Source organism: Pezoporus flaviventris, unplaced genomic scaffold (genome assembly GCF_033815535.1).
Source record: "Pezoporus flaviventris isolate CSIRO_AGI_PZ_B2104156 unplaced genomic scaffold, CSIRO_AGI_Pfla_v1 ptg000005l, whole genome shotgun sequence".
NCBI classification, from domain to species: Eukaryota; Metazoa; Chordata; class Aves; order Psittaciformes; family Psittacidae; genus Pezoporus; species Pezoporus flaviventris.
In genome coordinates, this window is record NW_026892553.1 from 3300791 (window position 1) to 3326025 (window position 25235).

The window sequence follows — 25235 nt, forward strand, 5'->3', positions numbered from 1 at the left end:
GGGAGTCTCGAGGGAAAAATCAAAGGGTTTCTTTCTTTCAACAGTTTGGGTGAGATGATATTTTGAGATTTTGACAGCTGCCAAACTGCAGAACCAGTGAAGAACTACCAAACTGAAATAATTTTTATCTTTCTGAATTTGTCTCATTATTTAGTTCAAATTCCTTTCACAGATCACAACTGAAATGTCTACTTGGTTAAAAGGTTTTTCCCCTCCTTCAATGCTTGCGTCTACTGCTTTGGGCCAAAAATGAACTCTTTCTCTTCTAAAATTAGCCATAAATAATAAAGAACCATTATCACTACCTTTAGTAGTGTTTCTAATACAGCAATGCATTAATTGCCATCCATTTCTTCCTTATGTGCTCAGAGGGGAACCAAATTTCAATGGTTAATCATCTTTATCACACTGAATGTCCTCACTATGTTTAACTTACAAGATGTTAGTAAAAACTAACAGGTTTTGCTACAATAAAGTAGAACTAAAAATTAACATTTAAAACATGTTTTCTACTTTTCTGACAAAAGCAACTTATAAAATTCAGAGCAAGACAGTCTTTAGTGAATAATAATAAGAAAAAGAACACTTTCCATGCAGCTAGTACCATTCTTAATTTTCCATTTTCTTCCTAAATCCTGTTTCCCCTGCTAAAGCCACCCCTCTTTTTCTAACCCCTTCATCTCTATTGGTCACATGACTAACCTTGTGATGGCTTCTCATCTGCTTCAGACATTGGCCCCATGTTTCCTCTTGAAGCCTCTTCCCCTGCAATCACCCCATGCGTTTCTGTCTTCATCACATATTCGTTAGCCACCTCAAAGCCGAACAAGCCCTTTCTTCTTTATTGTTCAAGCTGTCAGCCTCAGCAACAACCCCTGCTTCCTCCATCCGCTTCTGCCTTCTTCCCAGCCTTTGCTCAAGTCTTCCCTCTCACTGTCACATCTGTGTTTTGAAGATGACCTCTTTAATCTTCCTCCAAACAACCATTTCCAACCCTAACCGTTCTGTGATTTCTTTCTAAACTTGTCCTTAAAGACTCTGTCTCAGGCACACCTCTGTCTTGTCCCCTGCTTCCCCTGTGCACCCTCCCTTGCCTGAACTCCAGTAGTACCCATCACCTTTCAGTTAGCCCCCACCAAAAACAGCTCACACAACACCAGATTGAAGTAAGACAAGAGTCTTCCTCCAGGACGGGAAGGGCAAAGTCCTGCCGAGGGGTGAGCTCCTGGCACTGCTTTGGCAGATGCAATTTCTGATGTATTTTGCCATTACAGCCCGTGACCCTCAGCACTGTGATACAGAGGACCTTCCAGATTCCTGTAACAAGGATACTCTGCACTCTGCTTCAGGAGATCTCATGCAAATACTATCTGAATATAACAAGACTGACTTCTGCTGGTACAAATTCCTCAGAATTTGGATTAACTGCACTTTGGGCTTCGTTTTATAAAAACAAAAAAGAAAAAAAAACATATGCTGAATTAAAAAATAAATCAAAAAAACAGATTTAAATATCAACCACTGTTGACATTGAATATCTTTAAAAATGCAGTATCTTATAAATTATTGTGACAGCTTAATGCCCAGCAAAGATAGTGATGTGAGAGAGCGAGGGTAATATCCCCAGCTGTACTCACAGACCTCTGCCGATCAGTGACCCAAGGACTAACGCACAGTTACATGATAAATTGGAATGGATTTTAGTTTTTGATAGTTTGTTTGTTAGTGCAGAAGGCAGCATGTAACTGTTTGGGAAGAGTTCCTGTCAACACTGAAAGAAAAATATGCTCCCCTTTCAAGGAGACTTATCCACACCATTATGCTCCTAAACAAGTAAGACACAATACACAGAGTCCTTCTTCACTCTGAAAATAAGGCAGAGATATATACAAAGACTACTAATTCAGTACTTTTATGATTAATACAACAAAGACTCTCAAAATGAGGCTTTTAATTCTGGGCAACCCAGACCAGCAAAGTGCATATCCAGAGGAGAACGTAGCCTTGCCCTCTCCACTCATTCATTAATATTTTTAATATCCTCCAAGGATGATCCTCCTGCTAGCATAGACTTGATGCAGAGAGCACTGGCTGCATCCTCTTCCCCAGGGCAAGGAGAAGCAGTGCCATGGACAGCAGCATGATCTCGGCCATCAGCTCCTATGTGATGCTGCTCCCCTATGACCACCACTCAATGTGAACAGGAGCCAATGCCTCCCGTTATTCCCCTGCTGCAGCCTGGGACATTTACATTTGAAAATGGTATCTGTCACTTCCTCAAACCAGGTTTGTGTTTTTTTTTTCCTGTTTGAACCTGAATGAAAAAAATCCAAATCCCTGGGTGCCTGACATCAAAGTGTGGTAGAAAGAAACTGTTGGGATGGTGTTCTGGCATTAATGTGGCACTAGAAAGCAAGAGCAGATGGGCAGTGAGGAAGCAAATCCTGTTTAAGTGACACTGAAGATAAGAAAAAACATAAAAACTAAAAGGTAAGTAATGGGATTTTAAGTGCAATGTAAAAGGGGATTTGTGGCACATATAATTCCTCCTTTAAATGTTGATTAAACATAGACTATTTTTTTTTGCCTCTCAATTATAGTTACAGATCATTGTTTCTATGCCCTCTGCGAGCATCAGTGAAAGCTGAAGGTGCTTGGCATTTCTGTATCTATTGTATGCTTATGTTTTATTCGCATTCACTAACTGCATTTCCAGCTAAAGAAGAAAAAGGGAGGCATCAAGAGAAGAATGTGCCATAATCTCCAGCGTTCTAAGAAAAAAAGCCAATGATTTTCTGGAAGATTATGGTTTCAGTCCAAGCACAGTCCGAATCAAGCTTTATCAATTGCCATTTATGACTAGGCAAGCCTGGCTTCTGATCATGCTGCTTTTCACGTGTCTTTACCAGCAGAAAGTCTGCTGTGAGTATTATGGGATGAAGGAGCTTGACTTTCTCTTTTTTTAATTTATTTGTGCTGATGTAATCACTTGTGTATTCCAAAAAATCACTAATTTTGGGTGAATCATCATTCCTAGCATGAACAGAAATAGGTTTTAGTCCCACATTTCTGTACAAGCCCACCTCCACCAAACCCAGCCCTTGTGATGCCATTCTTCTTTGAAGCTCATTTACAGACCTAGGTGGACTAGAACAACCAGCCCTCCTGTTTCATCAAAAGGGTGGCCTTTCCAAGTGTTTTATGTCATCATTTCTATTATTTTCTCTACCTTCCAGAGCAGAAGCCTTAATTCAGTCTTTAAGTTCAACAGGACCTGTGGTGGAGCAGGACAACAGGGAAGGAGGGAAAGAGGGAGGGATGAAGACAGGGAAGAAATACTTCTTGTCTTTTTTGGGTCAATCCCACACATTTCACTGAACTTTTCCACAATCATAAATCTGAAGAGCTCCTCAAACACCCCTCCAAGCTGTGCTGCTCACTCTGCCTCAGCACTCCAGAAAAGATCTCCGTACCAGCCCTGCACAACTGACGTGATGCCGAGATAAATACGTCCCACTCTCTGGATACTAAATCTGCATTGATATTTTCTTTGCATGGGAGATCCTGACTCACGCCTGTGGCTGGGATTGGGCACGTGTGATGTGTGCTCATCTAGTATTGCTTGTGGCCAGTTAGAAAAATCATATAATCCACTGCAGATTTAAAGCATAATTTTTAACCTGCCAAGTCTCATAACTTCCAAGAAGGCAAATTTACCATAAAGAGAATGGTTTCCACTTACTAGATTTTATATTCAGATTTCTGGCACACAGCTTGCCACCAAAGAAGTCTTTTATGCAAGCACATAATCAATGGAAGCCTTCACTTCACTGCAGTTAGATTTAATGTGATAATGAATATTCCAGTGTCAGCTCTGGGTAAATGGATGAGGTTTCACCTCAGATTCCCTCCTTTAAATATCTCACGCAGGAACACACTTGCTGAGTGGTAAATAATTTAGCAGCACCCGAAGAAGGACATCTGGCATGCGTTCAAAATGCAGGTGTATCTGCCTCGCTCTTGTATTGCCCCGTGTTCCTGCTCTTGTAAACAACATCAGTAGCGTAGCAAAGAGTGCAAAGACTATGTTACCTGTTTATATCTGCCCCTTGCAATGGAGAGCACATGGGAAAAATGCATGGCTTCAGCAAGCTGCCAGTGGGGTGTACCACAGTCACACATGAAGCTCGCCGCTGTTCACCTGGTCCAGGTGTGAGGTAGAAGGTCAGGGCAGGGAAGCTTGGTGCTGCTGTTCCAGACTAAGGCCACAGCCATGAGGAATGCATTCCCTAACTAGCAGGATTTATTTTTATTATCCTTTGCAGAACTGCACATGATATTTCACATTCATTTGAAAATCTTTCTGCAGTTTGCAAACATTTACTCAAGCCATATGAGGCGAATTCTTCATGCTGATTTTAGGGACATAGAATGCAGGTGAATAATATTACTGGGAAAAACTTCGCTGTCATATTTCCCCACCTGTGTCACCATAGTTTATCCTCATTACCTAACTAGGGCTGCCTGCAGGAGCAGCTTCCCAACATAATTGTTATGGATCTGCTATTTCTTTGGTCTTTTCACCTATTCTGCAGTTACTGGCTGATGTTTTTCCTCTCCTTCCTTTTGCCAGTTTCAAGTTTCCATTCCGACACCAAACGCTTTCCTCTTTTTCTACTGCTGTTAACACTAGGCAGATCAAACGAACACAAAAGTGTTTTCTCAAAAAATAATCATTAAGCATATCGTGTAGTTTAGTTCAAGTGACAGCTGAATATTTGTTTCATTAATAAGTAATTGCAATTAATTCACGGAGTCATTTCTAAAAGAACATTGTGATGTTTCCATGGTTTTAAAGTGGCAAAACACTAGTCATTTTGTGACAAAATTTCAGTACAAATCGCTCATAAGCATCCACTGGAAAAATCCAGCCTATGATGAGGAGCACCCCCATGACATGTGAACATGTCTCCCATTAGTGCTAGTGGCGAAGTGCCTACATACAATATAAAAATAACTGCAGTATTTAGGGTTTGAATTTCAGGTGTGTGAGTGCTCACACTGCTCCTTTAAAATGATTAGTAATGAAATAACTAAAGTTAAGGGTTTTTTCCATGTAAAGCTCATAGACAACTCTTCTCCATGCTGGAGGAGTACAGCTTGTTCAACTGATCTCTTTTCAATCAAAAGGCTGGACAACCTAATGATTCTTGTCCTGAAATCTGATACTGAAGATGCTCCAGCTCACAAACTGCTGAGGCTCTAAAATCATGCCAGGAGTTACGGGCTACCCCTCCACCAAATAAGCATCTCTCCTTGGAGGTCCAAGCGGCTCCATTCTCAAGCCTACAAAGGTCATTTTTTGTGCAGAATGGAATAGGCACTATTTGCACTGATATTTTATTGAATTAAATAGCAGTTCACCATCTTTCACAACGTTATTTCTGACTTTACAAACTGGCATGATTTAGGAAAAATATGACGGGAAAGTGTTTTTAATCCTGGACACCAGCACCACTTCCACTCTAAAGCCAGGACCTGATACCTGCCCAGCAAAGGCTAAGGACATTTCTAAGGTACAGAAACAATTACAGTTGTTGCCATATCACCTTCTCAATAACCTTCTCCCAAAATTACAGGTTACAGTTGTCTGTAATCATTAACTGCCTGAAGGAGGGATACACATTACCAAAGCAGCAAACCTCTAATCAGCAGAACGGGAGCAGTGCAGAAGAGAAAAATAGCTACTTAACAAGCAAGTTGCAATAGTTTAATATACATACATATCTATACCTATCTATCTATATATGTAGTTAGCAACCCACAGTTACAAAATTAAAATGTTAGGAAAAGTGAACATCATAAATCTGTGCCTACTTGGGAATGTAATTTGCTAGAATTCCACTTTCAGATGGAAGTGCTTGCAGATTTTAATATTGAGCAGCAAGAAGACCAGTTACATTAACAAACTGACACGGGGAACACAACAGAGAGCTGGTAAAAAAAAAATAAAAATCAAATGTCTGTTTATTTTCAATTAAAATTAAGATTTTTCTTAAACTGAAAAAATGCCCAATTTCAAGCTGTTGAATTTAACAAATAGCTAACGTGGTGTCTGGTAAGCAAAGTTTTAGATAGACCCTTTTGTAAAAAATCTTTCACTGGAAGGTTTTTTTTTTTAATTTGTCAGAAAAATCAGGTTAAAAGGAATATTTTGAAAATTGTTGAAGTGCCACAATTTATGAGCTAAAAACAAATAAAGTTGGATATGAGAATCTACACATTATCTGGCAAGAAAATCTGGAAACAATCAGCTATTTTGAACCTTCCATCAATACACCATGCTTTGCTACACAATGATTTCTGTGATAAGATGTGACTTTGCCTTGAACGCAATTTGCAACCTATTCGCTTGATCCAGTTTCCAGTGAAGTAAATGAAAAGATTACCATTGACTTCAATAAAAGCTGGATTAAACTGTTCTCATTCACAGTGGGAAAAAAAAAAAAACTTAATGATTATTTATGCCAGAAATTCCAGTGTAAAAAGCAAAATTGGTGCAAATGTGTTGAAGAATTTGAAGAGAAAAATGAGCAGTTGATGTAAAATATGATTTCACTAAAAATTATAAGATTACTAATTACAGTGAATAAGCTTATGGAAATGCTATAGATGTAGTTAAATAGTACAAATATACTTCAAAATCCAATTATAGCAATAGAGAAATGATTGTACAGTTGCATTAAGAGTTAAAATAAAATATGATGCCAGATAAATGGGTATATTAGAAGGCCATTATTAGATTTTCTTGCATTTATCCACCATTGAGTGCCACTAACCCTTCAAGCTAGGGACAAATAGAAGAAAACAGATAGAAGAGGAATATTTAGTTTGCTTGCTAAATATAATCAGTAATAATTGAATATATTTCTACCAGAAAAGATAAAAGGAGATACCAGCTACCAATACATGACCTGCACAACAAATCAAAATGCTGAGTCTTGTTCACAATCCTACAGTTCCACCAGAATCATCAACTTCTCTAAGTACCAGACTATAGAAGTAGGAAAACCTGAAAAGTGTTTACTGCAAAAAGTTGGAGCGTCCCAGAGAAAACACAAATACCAATAAAGAGGCAATCATTGCAACTATCAATATTCGCCACTGGACTATCAGAGGAAAAGATATGCAGATTCAATTAAGAAAACATACAGCCATGACTATCGTCTGGGGGAAGAACATTACTTACAGATAGGAAAAGAGGCACACGCTTTATTTGTATGTTTAAATCATAATTTGATACTTTACCCATTATGTCAAGAAACTAGCATTTAGAGGAAACAAATATAGGCAGTGTCACAGTGAGTCCCTTTCTGATTTAAAACTAGAGTAAGTCATCCATCTCTCATTCTTGAAATTTATATTGATTTCAAAGAAAAAAAAAAGAAAGAAAAAATATAGTATGTGTCAGGTTTGCCAGCTTTTGAAACCCAATGGAAATAGTCACCAAATACCACAAACTTCCTTAAATCACCTTACCTGTTCTTAAAATTCAAACATAAACCAGGCACAGCTTACATGGAGTTTTTGTGAGAATTCCCCTCTGGTGAACTGGTAAATGCTCCTTTGGGAGGTTTCCCACTAACAAACACCTGCAGTTTATTCTATCTTGCAACAACAGGGAGAGGGCTGGTAAGGTTTTCAGTTTATAAGGTCACACAGACTGTATCTGCCCCCCCCATACATGTTGGTTCATTAGCATAATAAAAAGAGGAGGGGAAAGAACAAAAAGAAACCATAAAAATAGTCTTTTGTTCTGCTTTTGCTGTAATACTATAAAGACAAACAAATATCCACATGCTCAGCTATGCCTTGCCTAAGCAAATCTCATAAATGTCTGAATTTCCCATTATAGCCATGATTTCTAGAGGGAGATGAAATCTTTACCTCTCTCTAAATTGACGGGAGTCTCCCTCCTCCCTTCAGATGCCAGAATATGGAAGTAGAAGACTATCCCTCTGAAGACTGCATTTTATAATACTCCGATGAGATGCCTTTTGATTTAGGGTTTGCATGAAGGAAGAAAAAAAACCATGTAGTCTGCCAGCACATCCAACCCAACTTTAATCACTTACTGTGTAGACAGCTGTATCTGAGCTAGTCATCTAAAATCTCTTTAAAGTCAACGATGAGGAATAGATGTTTTTAGGATGGAATTAATTGATTGGAAGGAAGAGGGATCTATCATATGAGAATTGCAGCCCAGAGGGTTCTGCTTCTACTCAGCAGTAAAGTAAAACTCATTTACTTTACAGGGAGTTCACACATCTGCGTTGTAGTAGTCATCCAAAAGAGGTGAGAAGAGTATCACCAATCTCTACTAATCAATTTCTGTTTTTTTTTAGAGAAAACCTCTTTTACTCTTCCTCTTCCCTCTGTTTCTTCACCAAGTCCCTTCTGGGACATCAGTTCATTTTTCTTTACATTAGAAGCCCATTCATCCCTCAAGGAAATGAGTTCATTCATCTGATGGTAATAGAAATTTCTGGACCATAGATGACCTCTCACCTTGGCCAGAAAAACTGATCCATCAGGTTTAAAAGACACATTAACAGGCAGTTTCATGTCAACTGTCACAGAAATTTTCAGAATATGACAGAGAAAACGTCCTACCATTCTACCACTGTCCTAAGGACACACGGGTCCTTCAGCTTCCAGGACACGTCCAAATTACACTAAAAAATTATGAAGGCTCCATATACCTTAATGTGCTGGGTTGTGATGGAGACAGAGAAAACCATTCCCCCTCAACAGGACGTGGCATATCTGTTGACTTGAAACTATAGCAAACTTCAGGGGGAAGAAAAATTTCTAATAATAAATTTGTCTTCATCAAGTAAGATCCAATGAAGTCAACTTGAAATAAGTTTTGCAAGACCTGAATATTGTGGAGACCCCCAAATGCCTTTCTTTTGCCTGATCTACCACCCAATGGACAGCCCTGTGCAATTCTGTTCTGCTTTTACAAGCTGGTGAACCAGCCTATTTCCTCTCACCCACCAAAGAGCAACCATTGTACTGAAGATCTTTGAGAAATCTGCACACTCTGACATAAGGGAGTAGGTTTTGTTTCATGTTTTCCTTATGCTGGGGCATTCATCTTCAAAGTGCCTCACATACAACCAGGGAGCCTTAGAAGCGTATCAGGGGCAATTCAAAGAGCTTTGCATGGAGCAGGAGGGGGTGTCTGTTCAAAGCTGCAGCCTTGCATCTGCCAGAGAAGAGCAGATTTAAAACCGAAGAGGTCACTTCACCTACCTGTAGTGGGATCTCACATTCAGAAGACTCCAACTAAAAATAAGGGATATTTAGACAGTGTGATAACTGAAACCCTCTAGGCAATGCTCTTTCTCTCTCTCCCTCACACACAGACACATACAGAGCCATGTCTCCTTTAGGGATAAAAACCAAACAAACCAACAAAAAACAAACAAGGAGACATAATAGCCTCCAGAAAACTTACAGATTAGCTCCATTTATAGCATCCTCCTGGTTTAAGCACAAAAGTTTCCAATGAGCTGGACCACCACAGACCTCTGTTCAAACCACCTGAAACAAGGAAACTAGAATAAGCAGTTGCTTAATATATGATAGAGTGGTAAAACCACTGAGTTCTTTTAATTACCTAATCTAATGTCATACAAAGGAAATATTCTGCTTGGGTCAGAAATTACAATTACCTGTTTTGTGGTCGGACCTGGAAGCCCCTGGGTAACATAAGGGCTCTGCCAGGACGGGTGCTGTCTAAACACTGAGTGATACAGAACTGCTTTCCCCAGAATTTATCATTTACATGGGAAATACAGAAAAGGAGGGAAGAAAGTGTTATTCGCATTTTATACATGGAGAAGTGAGACAAGGAGTGATGCAGGTTCACATCAAGCAGATCAACTGATGTTTAACATCACTGATGAGGTTAAGGAAATCCAAAGTGGATTTTTAAGCGAAGCAGAAGAATAAATCTTGCAGATTATCTGTGCAGGATTTGTATCAGGCACCCAACCTTTTTTTTATTTTTAACAGTTTAGATTAAATCTTGGTAATGCCTGTTTTTTGATAAGATGCAAGCACCTCAGTGTCTGCAAGGAAGTCTCATATTTGCAACTGAGAAAGGGCAGTTGCATCTATGGGATCTAGTCCCACTGCCCTGAGTTAGCAGGGTCTATTCCCTGCTCCGATTGCCATCACACACCTGAAGCTAACCACCTCCCTCTTCCTTCAAACCTTCAGTGCTGCAGATACAAACCCCATCTCTTTACACAGATTCTACCATCTACTGTCTTCAAGGACTTGTTTTTTTCTCTTTTAAAATACTAGGTTAGAATGTACAGTGTTCTACACTGCTTCCTCAGACTCCTCTTATTTATATTGTAGCTGTCTTATTAAAAGCTGTAAAACCTTTGGGACAGTCTTTGTCTGAATGGTGCTTCACTTATGCAGCAACATTACTCCTGCATAAATTTCTGTGTTTATTAGAAGTACCTGGTTTTGTTTTTCTTTTAAACTCAGTTTAAACATTGCCTCCTGCTTCATTTTGCTGCAGTGGTATTTCAGATTCTGCTTGCTAATTCCAAGTTTTGTTTATAACAGCAGGCCAATATGGATCAAACTTTAGATAGGATTCTGCTTCTTATGTATATGTGGTTTTTCAAATCTTCCTCCTTAGCAAATGTATTATTAAAGAACCTGATCAAATATACTGTGATGTGGGAGATAATTACAAAATTTAATTGAGTTGTAAAATTATGCATGTACTACATGTACTCACACATAGCATCATTTGCTACGAGGCGTCTCTCAGGAAGAGCTAACCATTCTGAGAGCCTTTCATAATGTAAAGCAGCAAGAACACACACTATGCTATACAACCTGTTTTCAGCCTGTATTTGCAAGGTGCTTTCTTTTTCCCATGTTTTATTCTCACTTTCATTGCTCTTGCAGTGACCTCACCTGGAGCAACGACGCTGCAAGCCCTCCACAGGTCTTCACAGAAAGAGCAATTGGTGCATACCCTATATGTTTCCTAGTTGTAAAACAGCACAAATGAAGAGACTCATACTATTTTTCTTCCTGCTGTGTCCAGTCGAGCCAGAAAGTATCCCTTTACTCGGAAAGAACCTGCAAATTACCTCAGCGTGCCTGACCCACCACCAGTAACACGGCATTAGGACTGTTTTTGCCCCACTCACTCACATTGTCAGTGCAGCGCTGGCTCTTCTCCTGCTGAGCTGCTCAAGCAGTCTGTGATGCTGCCTGTCTCCACAATGCCTGGTTTGAAAGAAAAATCCTGAATGTGAGTGAAATGCAAACCTTTGCCACCAAAATATGTTAATTATTTTTTAAGAACTTCACATCGATTTACATATTGCAGGGGTAATCCCAGATATCTGGGAACTCCAAAACTGAAATAGATTTAGCACAGCTAAGTAATAAACATGGGAAAGCATTTTGGATCAAGCCAAGTATGAAGTAAGGCAGTCTGTTTTCTTCAAAGGAAGCTAAAGCTACCTTTCATTACATTCAAATACATCAATTATAGAGAGCTTTAATGGAAAAGGATTAAAAAGTGCAAAGGTAAAACAAACAGCATTACGGCAATGTCCAGTAGGATAAAACAAATTCCTTACATGGTAGGTACAATTACAGAGTTACTAAAAAAAAGGAAGAAAGGAATGGAAGCAGGAAATTCATGTACCTTGACCAAACTCACTATGACAATGATGTAAACCCAGGACACCACAGCACATACCTTTTGGATATTAGCCCCTGTGTCCCCAACCTCATTGCCAGACCTCAGATCTGAACTCTCTATTTCTGTATTTTCTGTTTATTTCTAGCCTGAAAATTACATTATTTCATAAATGCAGGCTTTTACATAATGTTGTATCTCTTTAAGTGTCTTCAAAGTATGTCTGCACCGTCCCAGACCATTGCAAGCTATTCATTTCACTCTACTTCTATTCACATTTTCACTTGCAGGATGCGCCATTCATCTCTATATTCTTTGAAAGTTTGATATCAAGTTTTTCATATGCCTAATTTGGGCTCTATTTGAGGCTGGAGTAAATTGTTACAACTTAGATGAAGTCAATAGGAGCACAGCGACTTACATCAGCTTTGTGTCAGTAAATGCTGACAAGATTGATCTCAAACTTTTGCAGAACAAGAGATTTTTGCAAATGGATTAAACAACATAAATGCTGAGCTGTTTTGCTAGACTGCAAATGGCATAACACATGCTTTGTGTGACATTTCTGAATTATCCCTTCGTGGTAATGTTGACATTACATTGCACTGACTCATGGAAGAAGCTTAAATACCCTTTTAAGTTTTCAAGACTCTTTGACAAAGCACTATTTCATTAACAAAATGTTAATGGAATCTAGGAAGCTTGAACATACAGTATAGCCTGCTGGTTTCAAGAAGCTCTGTTCACTGACCAAGAGATGTGACTGCAATACAGCAATGTAACTCTCATTTTTAGTCCAACAGAAAAGAGACAATACCAAGTGGGGCACTTGTCAGCTCAGAAAGGAGGACCCAAGGCTACTTCTGCAGCACTCCACAAAAGGGCTACCACACCTTCTGCTGGAGAAGATCAAAATAGCACAAATGAGAAAACATATCATAAAAGGTAAACTAGGAGAGACAGCAGGGTTGCATTGACTTGGAGCTAAGGCTTCTTGCACGTGAAAAGGAGGAAGATCTAGAGAGCAGAATCACACTGCAGAATCCATGCTCTGGGGACATGTTTGGGAAAAGAGTAGTTATGTGCCTACAACTAAACTCCTTGGCTCTAAGTATCCTGCTAATGACACAAAGGGCTCTCAGGTAAGTACAGGGTTTTATATTTGATGGGCTTACAGCTACAAACAGATCTGAGTTTTCAGGTTCTTGGTTCAACCCAGGACAGAGACTTGATGATGAGACAGGGGCAGCACAAGCAGAGGAGATGGCCTCAGCAGATGTCCCATGTCACTTGCTGAGATGGCAGTGGGGGAAAATGCCACAGTGGTGAGACAGTGCCACATGAGGGATTAGTCTGCACCACAGACAGAGCATTTCACCTGTGAATAGCAGAGGGCAGGTTTCCCTTTTCACCACAACACGAATCCCACAGCTGAGCTGGGAAGACCTGGTCACTGCTGAGCAACGTCCTACACCAGAGGAAAGATAGTGCTGACACTAGAAGAACAGATGCCTTTTTTTCTAATTGTCTTTTCTGAGGTCCAATAGAGCAATAGGTTGTTTATGAACAACCACCCGCACATCTTACCTATAACTATTTATAATGCACACTGCAAGTGACTCTGACATGCTCCCAACACCTTTTCAACATTGAACTCCAAATACATATAATTTGTGAGTTGAATCTTTCCATGAAAGGTGACAGACCTTTTTTTACTCACACACTGAATAATCACATTTCTAAAGTTACGCTTTTCTGCTGTTGAGTACATCTGCAATTGCTTTTATAATAAGGAAAGTCATTATTAGCAAAAGAGATTGAAAGGGTTGAGCAGCGAAATACTAAACCTCTGTCCATTTGCTTGCTTTCTGCATTTGACAGCATTTTGTGTACCACCAGCTTTCACATTTCCTCCTCAACAGTCCATTTCATCTTTTAGGTGGACTTGAAAAAAGTGTCAAGCAGAAGAAAATAATGTAAAAAGTAAAGGAAAAATTCACTGCACAAACTCAAAACTTGACTGAGGCGTTCGAGGGCCACCTTGCAGCCTGAGAACACTTCTTTTGTTTTTTTAAATTATTTAGATTTCAAGGCGATAAAATCCACAGTATTAAAGATAACTTTGCCCAGCTTTCCAGTGGAAGGAATGGTGAGAAGTTGTCTGGGAAGAGGGGAAAGCTCTCTGAGATACATGTGCATTCATCTGTGCAATATATTAAAAAACAAAATAAAATTAAAAAGAGAGATGCATATATAAATAGCAGAGTCAACCAAAAATGGCAAAGCTGTGAAACATCCATGCTCGGGTACAGATGACTGGATTAAAGGGTGAAATAATCCAGGTGTTAATGAGTCAGGATTCAAAGAGCCTCATGGGACTGCTCTGTACACCTGACATCACCTACACCATTAACAGTTTTGCCTCCAGTGTTGATGGGATTGGGACTCAGGGTTATAAAGGAAGAAGGAGATCCTCAGCTGACATGTCTGACTGATGGATAAAGGGCTTATTCACTGGCTGAAAACAGACATTTTGGTGCAGTAGTAAAGCTTCATATACATTACCCAATTTCTGCGTAGCCAAGTGGAAAGCGATGCTGATGGTCACTACTGTTGCCAGGTTAATGCTCTCTTTAACAGCATCTTATGTTCCATTTTCTTTTTTGTTGGGTTGGGTTTTTTTGTTGTGTTTTTTAAACTCAAGTAAATTACCTTTGCCTCCTGAGGTGTACAACAACTACAGTATTAATTGCAGCCTGATGTCCCCAAAGAGAAGACAAATATTCTTGTAGAAACAAAAAAATTTGTGCCAGGCTGAACACAAAGTGCAGATAATTTATCTTTCCCAATACCTTGCTTGTTTTCAAAAGGAGCAGAGAAAAGCTGCACCACATGAAGAGTGTTTAGCTGCATTGCAGCAATGCAAAAGAGCCCTGTAAATCTGCTGCTTAGAGGACTCATTCCAGCACAAGGAGATTCCACCTTTCAATTCCTCACCAAAACGCAAGAGGAAAGTGCCCAAAGCACATCCTTCACAGGCAAATCATCCCCCCTAGACTGTTCTCCAGACATGGCTGTTGGAGTGCACTCCTTCAGCTAAGACAGTTTCCTCAAAATCTTGATGTAACTAAATAAAAAAATAAAAGACCAAGGGTCTTCTAGAATAAACAAATAAAATAAGCAAATAGCAAACAAAGTGGCTATGTCAATGGCCATACCAGCATCAGTGGAGTTTAACTTCTGCACACAAGAAACACAGCCTATGAGCACAGGATCCAAGTGAGCTTTCAGGGCTCAATATTCCTACTCATATGAAAATGCTATAACCTAGTAAAAGAGAAAGGAAGAACACACACAACGTTCCTCAAAGGTTCCTTGGAGAATACCGCCATTTTTAGCACAAAACAATATAAAAGGACTTATAGAAAAGTCAAAATTCAGGGGTATTGTAGGAAGAAAGACTTTTTAATCTTGACTCCAAAGTATTGCACTCAGTCAAGGACACTGAACTTCGTGATCTCACCAGGGTCGTGAATTTTCCAGATGAATTAACAGGCGTCCATTGAGTTGCAGTGACCAAGCATGATTTTTATCCTGGCTGAGGAGCTGCCTCACAGTGTTCTCATCCCACTGCCAGGAAAGCATCTCCCACCCTCCAGATAGCGTTGGTCAAAGCCCTCTGTGAATAACCACTTTATAATGTGAGATACTTACTATGCAGTGGGTCAGTGGTAGCAGGGTTGAAAAAGGGACATTCAGATCTAAAATCAGAAGCCTCTATAGTCAACACTGGAAAAATTAACTGTCTCAAAGGCTCTTACAGACCTAAGAGGGTCAACACGTTCAAAGAACAGACTGCTGCAGTATGTTAGCAAAGGTTAGGCAAAGCTGAAAACCTTAAGGTCTTGCAAATCAATCTGTGCATTGCACAAAAGTTTCTCCTCTTCCAAACCTGAGACAAAAGCAGGTCGTATTTGTCATACTTTTAGAGAAACTAACCAAACTCTCACTCTCTTTTGAGCAAGACTACAACACTCCAGAGACACAAAGACAACTGGAAGGCAAAAGTTCTAGAGGAGGGGCATTTTACTTCTGAAATGCACTTCCTCCCCCTTGTGATTACACAGATTTTTCGTACCCTGTCAACTCAGTATACTTACATCCACATTTTTCTTCAGCTGCCACATTTACCCAGAAGTTCTGTGAGCATAAACTAAAGAAAAACAACAAAAACTTAAAAAAAAAATCCCTCCATTAACCTGCAATTGTGCAATTGCACTAACATAAAACTAACTAGACACAACTGGCACTACACAATAGGGTTTCTCCTTCCCATTCATAGGAAGGAGCTGAGCTATAGCCCACCCTCTTGCCTGCCACTCAGCACCAGCTGCTCCTCAAGGAGGATGCTCATTAGTCTAGAACAAAAACACCTGTGTAGTACAGGCACTGTTGATTTTCTTGAGGCAAGAGGGTATTTAGTATCTCTAGTACAATCACAGGAATTAGGGTTTTGGGTTTTTTTTCATCTCTGAATGGGTCTTTAAGTCAAAAGATTAAAGAACAGGGAAAAGGTATACAAAAAATGATGGTCCCAACACAGAAACTTTCCAATCATAAATACTTGTCATTCTTAGCATAATATGCAACCTGCAATATACTGTTGTGTTTCAGACACATTTATGTACCCTATAGAATTTACTTTATGCTGCTATTATTCCTAAAGAACTTCAGATGAGTTTGGATCCATCATCATTCATCATGTCAGCCACTGTACAGATAGATACACACACTTTGTCGCTCAGTTTTATCCAATTACTAAACCCCCAGGTTTTAGTAATTTTCACTGGTTTGAAGAAATTACAGAGCTCTTATTGCATATTTATAAATTATATCCTAACTTATATCCATTTTCTGTGAAAACCAACCAGTGCTTTAGAGATATATTAGGTCTTCTGATGCTGGTACTACTATAAGAAGGGCATCCCAAATCTTGTCTTGTTCTTTGTAGCTTAGATTTCTCTGTTCTTTCTGTTTACTGGGATTTAAACTTAAGGAGAAGTATTTTTGTTGCTGTTGCTGATAACTGCATTCCAAAGGGCTAACAATCAATTTGTATGGTGGGCCTTCCTCTTTTTGGATGTTCAGCAGCCTGATTTGACTTCAAACCTTTATCCTCTTCAAATAACTTTACATCTATGGGATTAGTTAGCATCCCTACATAATCAAAGGTACAGAAAATCTGAACTTCGCTTGTCACAATAAAGAAGGAGAGAAAACCAGTGGACAGTTTATTGCTGTCACCATCCAGTGAATTTCACTCCAAAACTTTTCCTGAGGTGAGGTAGAGAAAATCACCGTGTTTTAATAGTGTAATGTGGCAGCTCAGCAAAGCTTTAACTGTCACCATGGACTGGACAGCTTTGTGCTGACAAACTGGTACTTGGTGGGAAGAGCAGCAAAGGTCTCAGCACACACATTAGAACTCACATACATGAGATTACTGAGAGGAACAGGCTAAAATTTTACAGGGATGCTGGAGCCATGGGACTTCCAATATCAGCAAGACTTCCCCACAGCAGCCAGCAAGCACGTCCCGGCATGTGTGAGTGCACGTGGTGTAGCTACAAAAGTGAGCAAGAATCCTCAGAATGGCTGCAGCAGTATTTCTCTTCTCAAACAGGGAGAAGTGTCTTTATCGCGGACGTAATGGGGCTCTCCTGAGAGTACGTAACAGCCTCCTAGCATCATCAAGACAATAGGCAGCATGAATTAACTGCAAACCACAACAGTTTTCCAAAATGCTCTCTCCTCCCATCAATTCTGTTGTGTACTATTTGTATACTTGTATATGAAAGTATACAAAATACCCATTTATCTAGCATGCATAAATGGCATTTTAAATATACATGTGTAAAGCACATGTACATGTTAAATCAACATGGGTTTAGTTTATGTGCTTTCAGTGGAAATCCCCCTACATTATTGTTAACAATTGAACAGGTTTACTGCAAAGAAAAGGAAAAGCAGGACAAATATTTAGCATGCATATATTCAAATATTGTATGTTTCCTCTAGAACGTTACTATATTAGATTTTATATAGCACTTCTCAATGACATTTTGCTCTGTAAAAGCTGTGTAAGAGTCACAGTGTAAATCAGAGCAAGCCCTGGTGCAGGAAAGAAAGGCTCCCATCATGTCCAGAGCTCTACCCATGCAGCACAGCCACCCGAAGCCACACAAGCCTCATGTGGCATCCACAACATCAATCCTGTGAGCCCACACCACAGAGAAACAGCAAAATGGGGAAGCACCTGTGCAGGATGTGGGCCCCACTGAGGTGGTTTGGGGTTTGCAGCTCCTGCAAGCCTCCCTGCCACATGGCCACCTCTTGGGCCACCTTGAGTGTCCCTGGAGCTGGAGCTCCTCTCTGCCCTGGCTGCTTCATGGGTACAGAGAGCCATGGAGGTGGTTCCCTTCTTCAAACACTTCCCTTTGGAGCATTTCAGCCACCTGTTCAGTGATGTGAAATATCGGATCCATTTAATGAGGCTTCCGCTAAAACAATCCCTTTGAAGTCCCTCAGACCATGACAGCAATTAACTCAAGACCCATCTTCACTGTTGTTGTTTTACCTACTCTTATTCAAGATCAACAACACTGCTGATGGTGCGAATTATTTCCCTGTGTAAGTAAGGGAATGTGTCTCACAGCCAGCGGTTACAGTCAGCTGGCAAAGCGACCTGATTGCGATTCAGGCCACAATGTGTGGTTTCTTCAGTGTCCCTGGGCTCATCTGGGTATTTGTAATAACCTTCATTTTGTAAACATAAGACTGTAAGACAATTCATTGTGTTTACTACCAGCAGCATTTCGGTATGTAGCATACTGTATGTAGAGGTGAGGCAGCACAAATGGGATCATTAACTGTAGCTCCTGTTATTAACACTGTTCCCAAGCACATCCTGCGTCAGTATTACATATACATGCATATATTCAAAAACTTTAACCCAAATCTATGAAGTATCATTTGCATTGCAAACTGTTTATAACAATGACATTAAAAAGCAAACATGATACCATATGGAGTATAAATAAATGTAATTTTTAAAAGGAAAAAAAATCTATGAGTTTCTCCACATCAGAAAACGAGAGAAATAAGAAACGAGGAAGATAGCAACCAACAGATACCCAGAAGTCGTTAGTCTAAAAATGCCCTTGGAAGAAACTTTTTCGAGGTTTTCTGTTTGTTTTATTTCTGTTTCTGGGTTTTTATTTGCTTTGGGGTTTGTTTTTAAAGTGACCAAGAATAAGGATAAAAGGAAACTAATTCCCCACTAAAGGGCCTCCTGCAGACGAAGCAGGTTGGCCTGATGACTCCAGTAATGCCGCTGTAACCTCTGCGACGGGGAAGGCATGTGAGCACACATGGTCCCTCAAACGAGGCTCAAGACAATTCTCACTGATGGCAATACAGATGTCACAGAGGGGAAAACACAGAGGATCCAAATCCTTCTCCTTGTGTACATCTGATGATGCCACCTGCATCCTATACATTAATCTGCTGGCTGAGATTGTACCTCCAGACCCCTGAGGGTAGAACAATACACCACTCCAAAGGAAAAAAGATAGGAGAAATAGCTGCAACCTGGATTTTCTATTCTGTGTGAAATTCCAATATTTTAATGAGTGCAGAAGTGAAGTGAAATCTTAACAGATTTCTGCAAAACTGAAGTTATGAAAACATTTTCTGGGAATGTTACATTTTAAGATTATGCAGTGGTAGTCTGAAAATGTTAAAATTCCCCAAATGTAATAAAATAGAAGTCAAATTGTACAATAAACATGAAAACTACACTAAAAAATAAAAAATAAAATTAAAAAAAACCCCACCCACCAACCAGAAACGTGAACAAATCCACACATTTCAACGTCATCAAAATGGAAGACTTCAACATTATACCGGTAAAGAAACCCAAATAATGCATTCTCTAATAAATTATTACAACCAACAAAATTCCTACAGAAAATTTAGTTTTTACTCAAACTGGATTTTGGATTCAGAGCTGTTTGAACATGCTTTGACCACCTATACCCAAGAAAATTGCTGCCATCCTGAGCTCTTCTGCAAGGCGGTGCAGGCAAATAGAAGAGTGTTGCTCATTGTTACCAAAGAAAAGCCTAAGACCTATGTGTTCCATAAAATTGGTGGTCTTGTTTTTTTTCTCAGCAAAAAATGCTTTAAGGAGAGGTAAAGCAAAGCTATTGTTACTGAGACTTTCTTACTGTAAAAGCCCATACTACAGTGCATTTACTGGTATGCTATGAAATACCATAAATCATTCTGACAACATGATACTTGTCAAAATAAAGGCATAAAATACATCGTGGAGTAAAATACCCTCAATCTTATTTATTTGTTTGCTCACTCGTGCCATTTGGCTTTTCTCAGTGGGTTTCCCAATCATTAGGGTGAATTAGTGAGATTCCGCTGTAAAAACATAACCATGTGCATATTCACAGGCTTATAGACACAGAATATCTGCATATAGCACTGTACAAGGGAACTGAAAATAAAGCTTTCAAAGGATACTTCAGTTTTCCAGCAATATTTTTTTCCCTTTTCCATCATTTTTCGCCCTCCCCCCTACCAAATATTTCACTAATAATGCTCAACGGTGGCATGGTTTAAGGGAGTCCTGCATGGAAAGCTCCTTCAGCTGCTTAGCCCAACAGCATAAATTTGATCTCGTAATTAGTATTCAGCTCAGCATCTTGGATAGAAACCAATGTTACAGCCAAGAGGTGGTTTAAATCACATAAATCATAGATCAATGACAGAACTCTAAGCACTGGATAGATTACAAAAGTAAGCTTTAGTTAAAAATAGATTAACCATTTCCCTGCAGGAATTCCTTCAAAAAAGCCCTGAATATAAAACAAATAAAATTAAATCTGATAATTTTTTTTCTAATGTATGCATATACTAGATGAATTGTTCTTTCCCTTGACAGTTACACACTGATTAAAGAAATGTGTTAACATGATATTTCAATGGAAAATATTGTAAATTGTGGAGACTTTAATTTCTTTAATGAGCCTTTAATAGCCAGAAAGAACGTACCAGCAACACTGTGTACAGCAAGGTTTATAGCAATGTCACAGCAACTAACAGAAACTTCTTTTGTTGCTGTTTTTATAAAAAGGGTGAAAATCCTTCCCAAGCCAAGAAAAATGTTTTTGAGAAGCGTTTTTAAAGTATTTTATGCTTTAAATTTTAGCTAATGAAGCACCCAGCCCTAAGGAGTATCGCAAGCCACAAGCTATCCTGTTTTAAGCACCCATGGGGGTACTCAGCATCTTGAAGGATTGTGTCCAAAACCACCAAATTGTTAAAAGTTCGGTGGAAGAGGAAGTAAGGGGCTGAATCTCTTCCCTTTGACTAAGGAAGGAAGGAGGATTTGGCTCCTGCAAGGAGGATTTGGCTCCTGCAATCACATTCTCCACTGGTGTAAAACAGCATTACACCAAATGGAAGTGTACCAATGAATGCAGATCGTGTCAACAAGGAATCCACCCTGCAAACTGAGAACTGCAGAACGCAAATTAAAAGTAGGTGCTCACGCACATGTATTTTACTGTGTTTTCCTCCTCATGAGGTCAGAGGTTCAAAAGAGGAAAGAAACGCCAAACAACCCAAAACCAAAGCACAAATCTTTTTAGTATGTGAAGAAAAATGTGTACATCTATTTTCTTAGTTGTAGAACTGAAAGTGAGAAATGCCTTAGCCTCATCTCAGCCATTCCTCAGGCCAGAGGGCTGCACAGTTCCAAGCAATTGCAGCTGGAATAATGCACTCAAATTCCTCCCATTGACTGGCAGGAGCACAGAAGGAAGAGAGCCTTTTAAACACACACAGTCCAAGGCAGTTCAAGCAACACCAGACAGATGAAAAGCCGCCTGAGCATCAGGCACCCAGTCCTGCCACTTTGTGTGCACTTTTAGACTCTTTAAATGCAGCTTGAAATTAGTTAGTAAACAATCAAACAAACAGAGAGAAACCCAAAATTTCATATCCCTGGGCTAACAATTTTTGATCAAATGGAGAACTGAAAACACAGGAATTCATCCCAATAAGAAGTTGTGCAGGTCTTGAACTGGTTAATAAGTGTTACAGCCATGATATAGTGAAACCAAACTTCCTGAATAACAATGCCTGGCTGTATATTTAACTTTCTACAGGTCACAAAAATGTGAAAAATATTTCTTGTTGCCATATCTAGAATTTTAAAAATAAAGAACACCACTTCTATAGGCATTCACATTTGTTTTCAAATACTCTGGCTCTGACAAAAAGAACATTTTTAAAGTTAGTTCTTCATGGAAATTACTACTTTTGATTTCCAAGGACTTATTTCACCTTAAGAAGAAATAAAAAAGCAAGCTGCTCAGTGGCTATTTGAGGAACAACATTCAGATTTCAAAACTGGCATCCTGTGTGATAGAAGACTGCAATATATGCAATCAAGAGATAGATTCAAACAATAATAACTAGCACAGGCTCCAGGGCATAGCAGAATGTGTCATTTACTTCAGACCCGATCCTTTAAACATCAGTCCTACCAGTAGTTCAGTGGAAAATAGATGGGACTGCTCATGTAAGTACAGACTACTCATACGAGGAAGTTTTCAAAGGCTCTACATTTTCTAAGGTGCTGAAAAATGCATTTCAAGTTTAGTAAAACAAAAAAAGACGAAGAAAAAAGCCTGAATAAAGAATCTCTTGTAACAAGCCAAATTGTCAGAGAGATGTCAGGGTTAATTTTTAAAGGCACGTTTCCCTCCAGCAACAATTCTCTTTAATTATTTCAATGTGAAACACATTATCAGACATGTTCATTCCCTGTTCTCGGCTGACACAAGATAGGTACAAGATGTTAAATCTCTGATGCTCCCACACGTGGGTGCTGGGTACCCTGGTCCTTGCTGTCTCCGGTGTGAATAGAGGGTAGGCAGCACCTGCTGCACCCACAGCCCCCAGCTCCTTGTACCAACCTTTGGGGACACCACATCATAGTTGTTACACCAAAATGGGAGAGGCTATGATGGGGGAAAAGCTTCAGGATATCAGAGTATGGCTCTTGACATGTAAGCAGGCACCAAGCGCAGCACGGAGCCTGCAGTCACACTGGTTTAAGGGTTATCAGGTAACTATAACACAAGTGACAGCCTTCCAGCATATTTGCATGGGAATTTCTTCAGATACTTCTGGGTTTTTTTCACACTGAGGTTTAACAGTCACGTGGAATAGATAGCACAAATCAGGCAAAGTCCAGTGAGAAAGCTACTGGTACACAGCAGCGCACCGAGCTGCTGCAGGGCATGTGGGATATTTCTACAGGAGCTTATGAAAAACACTTTATGCTCCTCTCGGGTAGTAAGAAACACTGCTAAGAGACCCAAAATAAAACAGCACCTTAAAAATACAAGTTACAGGGGTTTCAAATTCAGATATGTAGAAGAAAACTCGATCTATGAGTCGGTTCAGTGTTGCACAGCAGCGTGTTTGATCAAGTATTTCAGATGGTGAAGGTGGGTTTTCTAATGTCTAACTTCATAATTTGAGAGACGTGTATTTTTACAAGTTCTTAAATATGCCAGAAGTCACATTCAGCCCTGATTTTGGTGCAAGGAAAGCCTAATCTTTTCTCAAGAAGGAAGGCTGGAAGGGAAGAGGCTTTAGACCAACTCCACCAGATCGGCTGTAATCTAATGGTATTTTTTATACTACCTACAGTAAAACTCAGTATATAGCTAGTCGTAAGATTAAAAGCTTTTCAAGTTGCTATCTTGGGAAATTTCTTTCAAGGAAATTACTACAAAGCCTTGTTTTAGTGTGTTCCCCTACTGTGCATCCTACTGTGTTTTTTTAATAAGGAAAGCTAGCCATCCATAGAGGTGTATCCTGTTCTCCATGCTTGAGTGTCTAACAGCAGGCACATACAGTAGAAACTCTGATGTTTTGCCTCTTTAATTTTCACTCCATAATGTTGGTGCCTGGTTTTCCTGACTGCACCTTCAGAGTAGTTTAATTATGGGCGTGCAGAGAATTTTGAGAGGGGATTTTCAGCAACAAAATTCAGATGTTAAGAACAAGCTTAATACATAAAGATGCTCAGAATTTTTTACCATAAAATAAAATCCTGCTATGCAGCTAGCACAGGATGGAAAGTGTGATAAAATTAACATGAGAAAAAAATACAAATGCTTCATGACTAAACCAGAAAAGTCTATACGGATGCTTCATTTAGTCTTCAAAAGATGCTTCATGCAGATATAGCAATGCTTCTTTTTAGTCTTTAAAAAGACAACCGTATGCTAAATATGAAAGAATGGCAGATACATCACCATGCTTTCAAGCAAATAGGACATAGTCATAGGTTTCTACACTCAAACTCCCAACCAAATGAAAATAAGTCATGACACCGAATTTATTAGCCCAAGGATTTTAACACTGATTTTGATGAAGTTTTTTAAATCAAGTCAAGCAGCTCCCTGACAAAAGGTTACCACACCACTCAAATATCAGACTTGAAACGTGGGGTTTTTTATAATAACAGGCCAGGTACCGGGTTATAAATGAGGGCTGCTCCATTGACTTCAGACAGGGTATGAAAATTGATTCAAGGGAGCACCATCAGTTCTCACCAGCTGAGTATCTGTCCTTCTAATCACAACTAAAAAGATTTTCTTAGTCAATTAAAGGCTTGAAGCCTTTACTCACTCACACAAAATCCCTGTTGAAGTCAGTGCTAACAATGCATTCATTTAAATCTTAACAAACTGCAGTATACGCACTGCCTGGTGGCACAGTTAGTGCTGTATATTGAAATACGCGCTCCTGCCATCCTAAGGCACTGACAGAGCAGTACGTACCGTTCCATACTGTCTCACGTGGCCCAGAATAATACCTGACTACCCTCCAATTCTGACACGTTTCTTTAGTAACTGACAAAAAAATTAGCACATTCATTATTTTTGCTAACAGGAGTATGAGCCATACGAAGAAAACATGTACCTATGCTGACAGAATGGGAGTACTTTAATTTCCAAATTACATACATAAATAAATCAAAGCCATATAACCTGATAAATGAAAGATTATGAAAATAGTAATATCCTGCAAAATCTTGAAAGGCATCATAATTCCTCAAACAATTATCTTCTGTCATATTTGTGAGTAGCCCGTGTAGTTCAAGAACAGAAAATACAAATGTGCTCCTTTAAAATTCATGAAACCACTCATTCTGTCATAAAAGCAGGCATCTTTCATGGCTACTTATTTCACACAGTCTCATAACTAATACTGACAGATACTTGGAATGCAAGAAAAAAATGAGCACTGGACAAAGAACGTGAGCTGCTCAATTCTTACATTTTAATGTTTAAAAGAGAAAATAAAATCATATATACTGCTACAGAAT

The 25235-nt window shown here is 39.3% G+C and overlaps 1 long non-coding RNA gene across 3 annotated transcripts in view; it reads right to left on the minus strand.

Moving 5' to 3' along the window:
* Nucleotides 1–25235, minus strand: part of LOC133265315 (uncharacterized) — a 70256-nt gene that overhangs the window by 8850 nt on the left and 36171 nt on the right. Inside the window, exons 3-4 of one of the 3 annotated variants that reach the window (XR_009741923.1) lie at nucleotides 11254–11313; nucleotides 9564–9609 (exon numbers count right to left, since the gene is read on the minus strand). The exons of 1 other annotated variant lie outside the window; for it this stretch is intronic. This is a non-coding gene — a long non-coding RNA (uncharacterized LOC133265315). Of the gene's footprint in view, nucleotides 1–9563; nucleotides 9610–11234; nucleotides 11329–25235 lie in introns of those variants that run through there. One more of the 3 variants, XR_009741922.1, reaches the window with a different exon arrangement.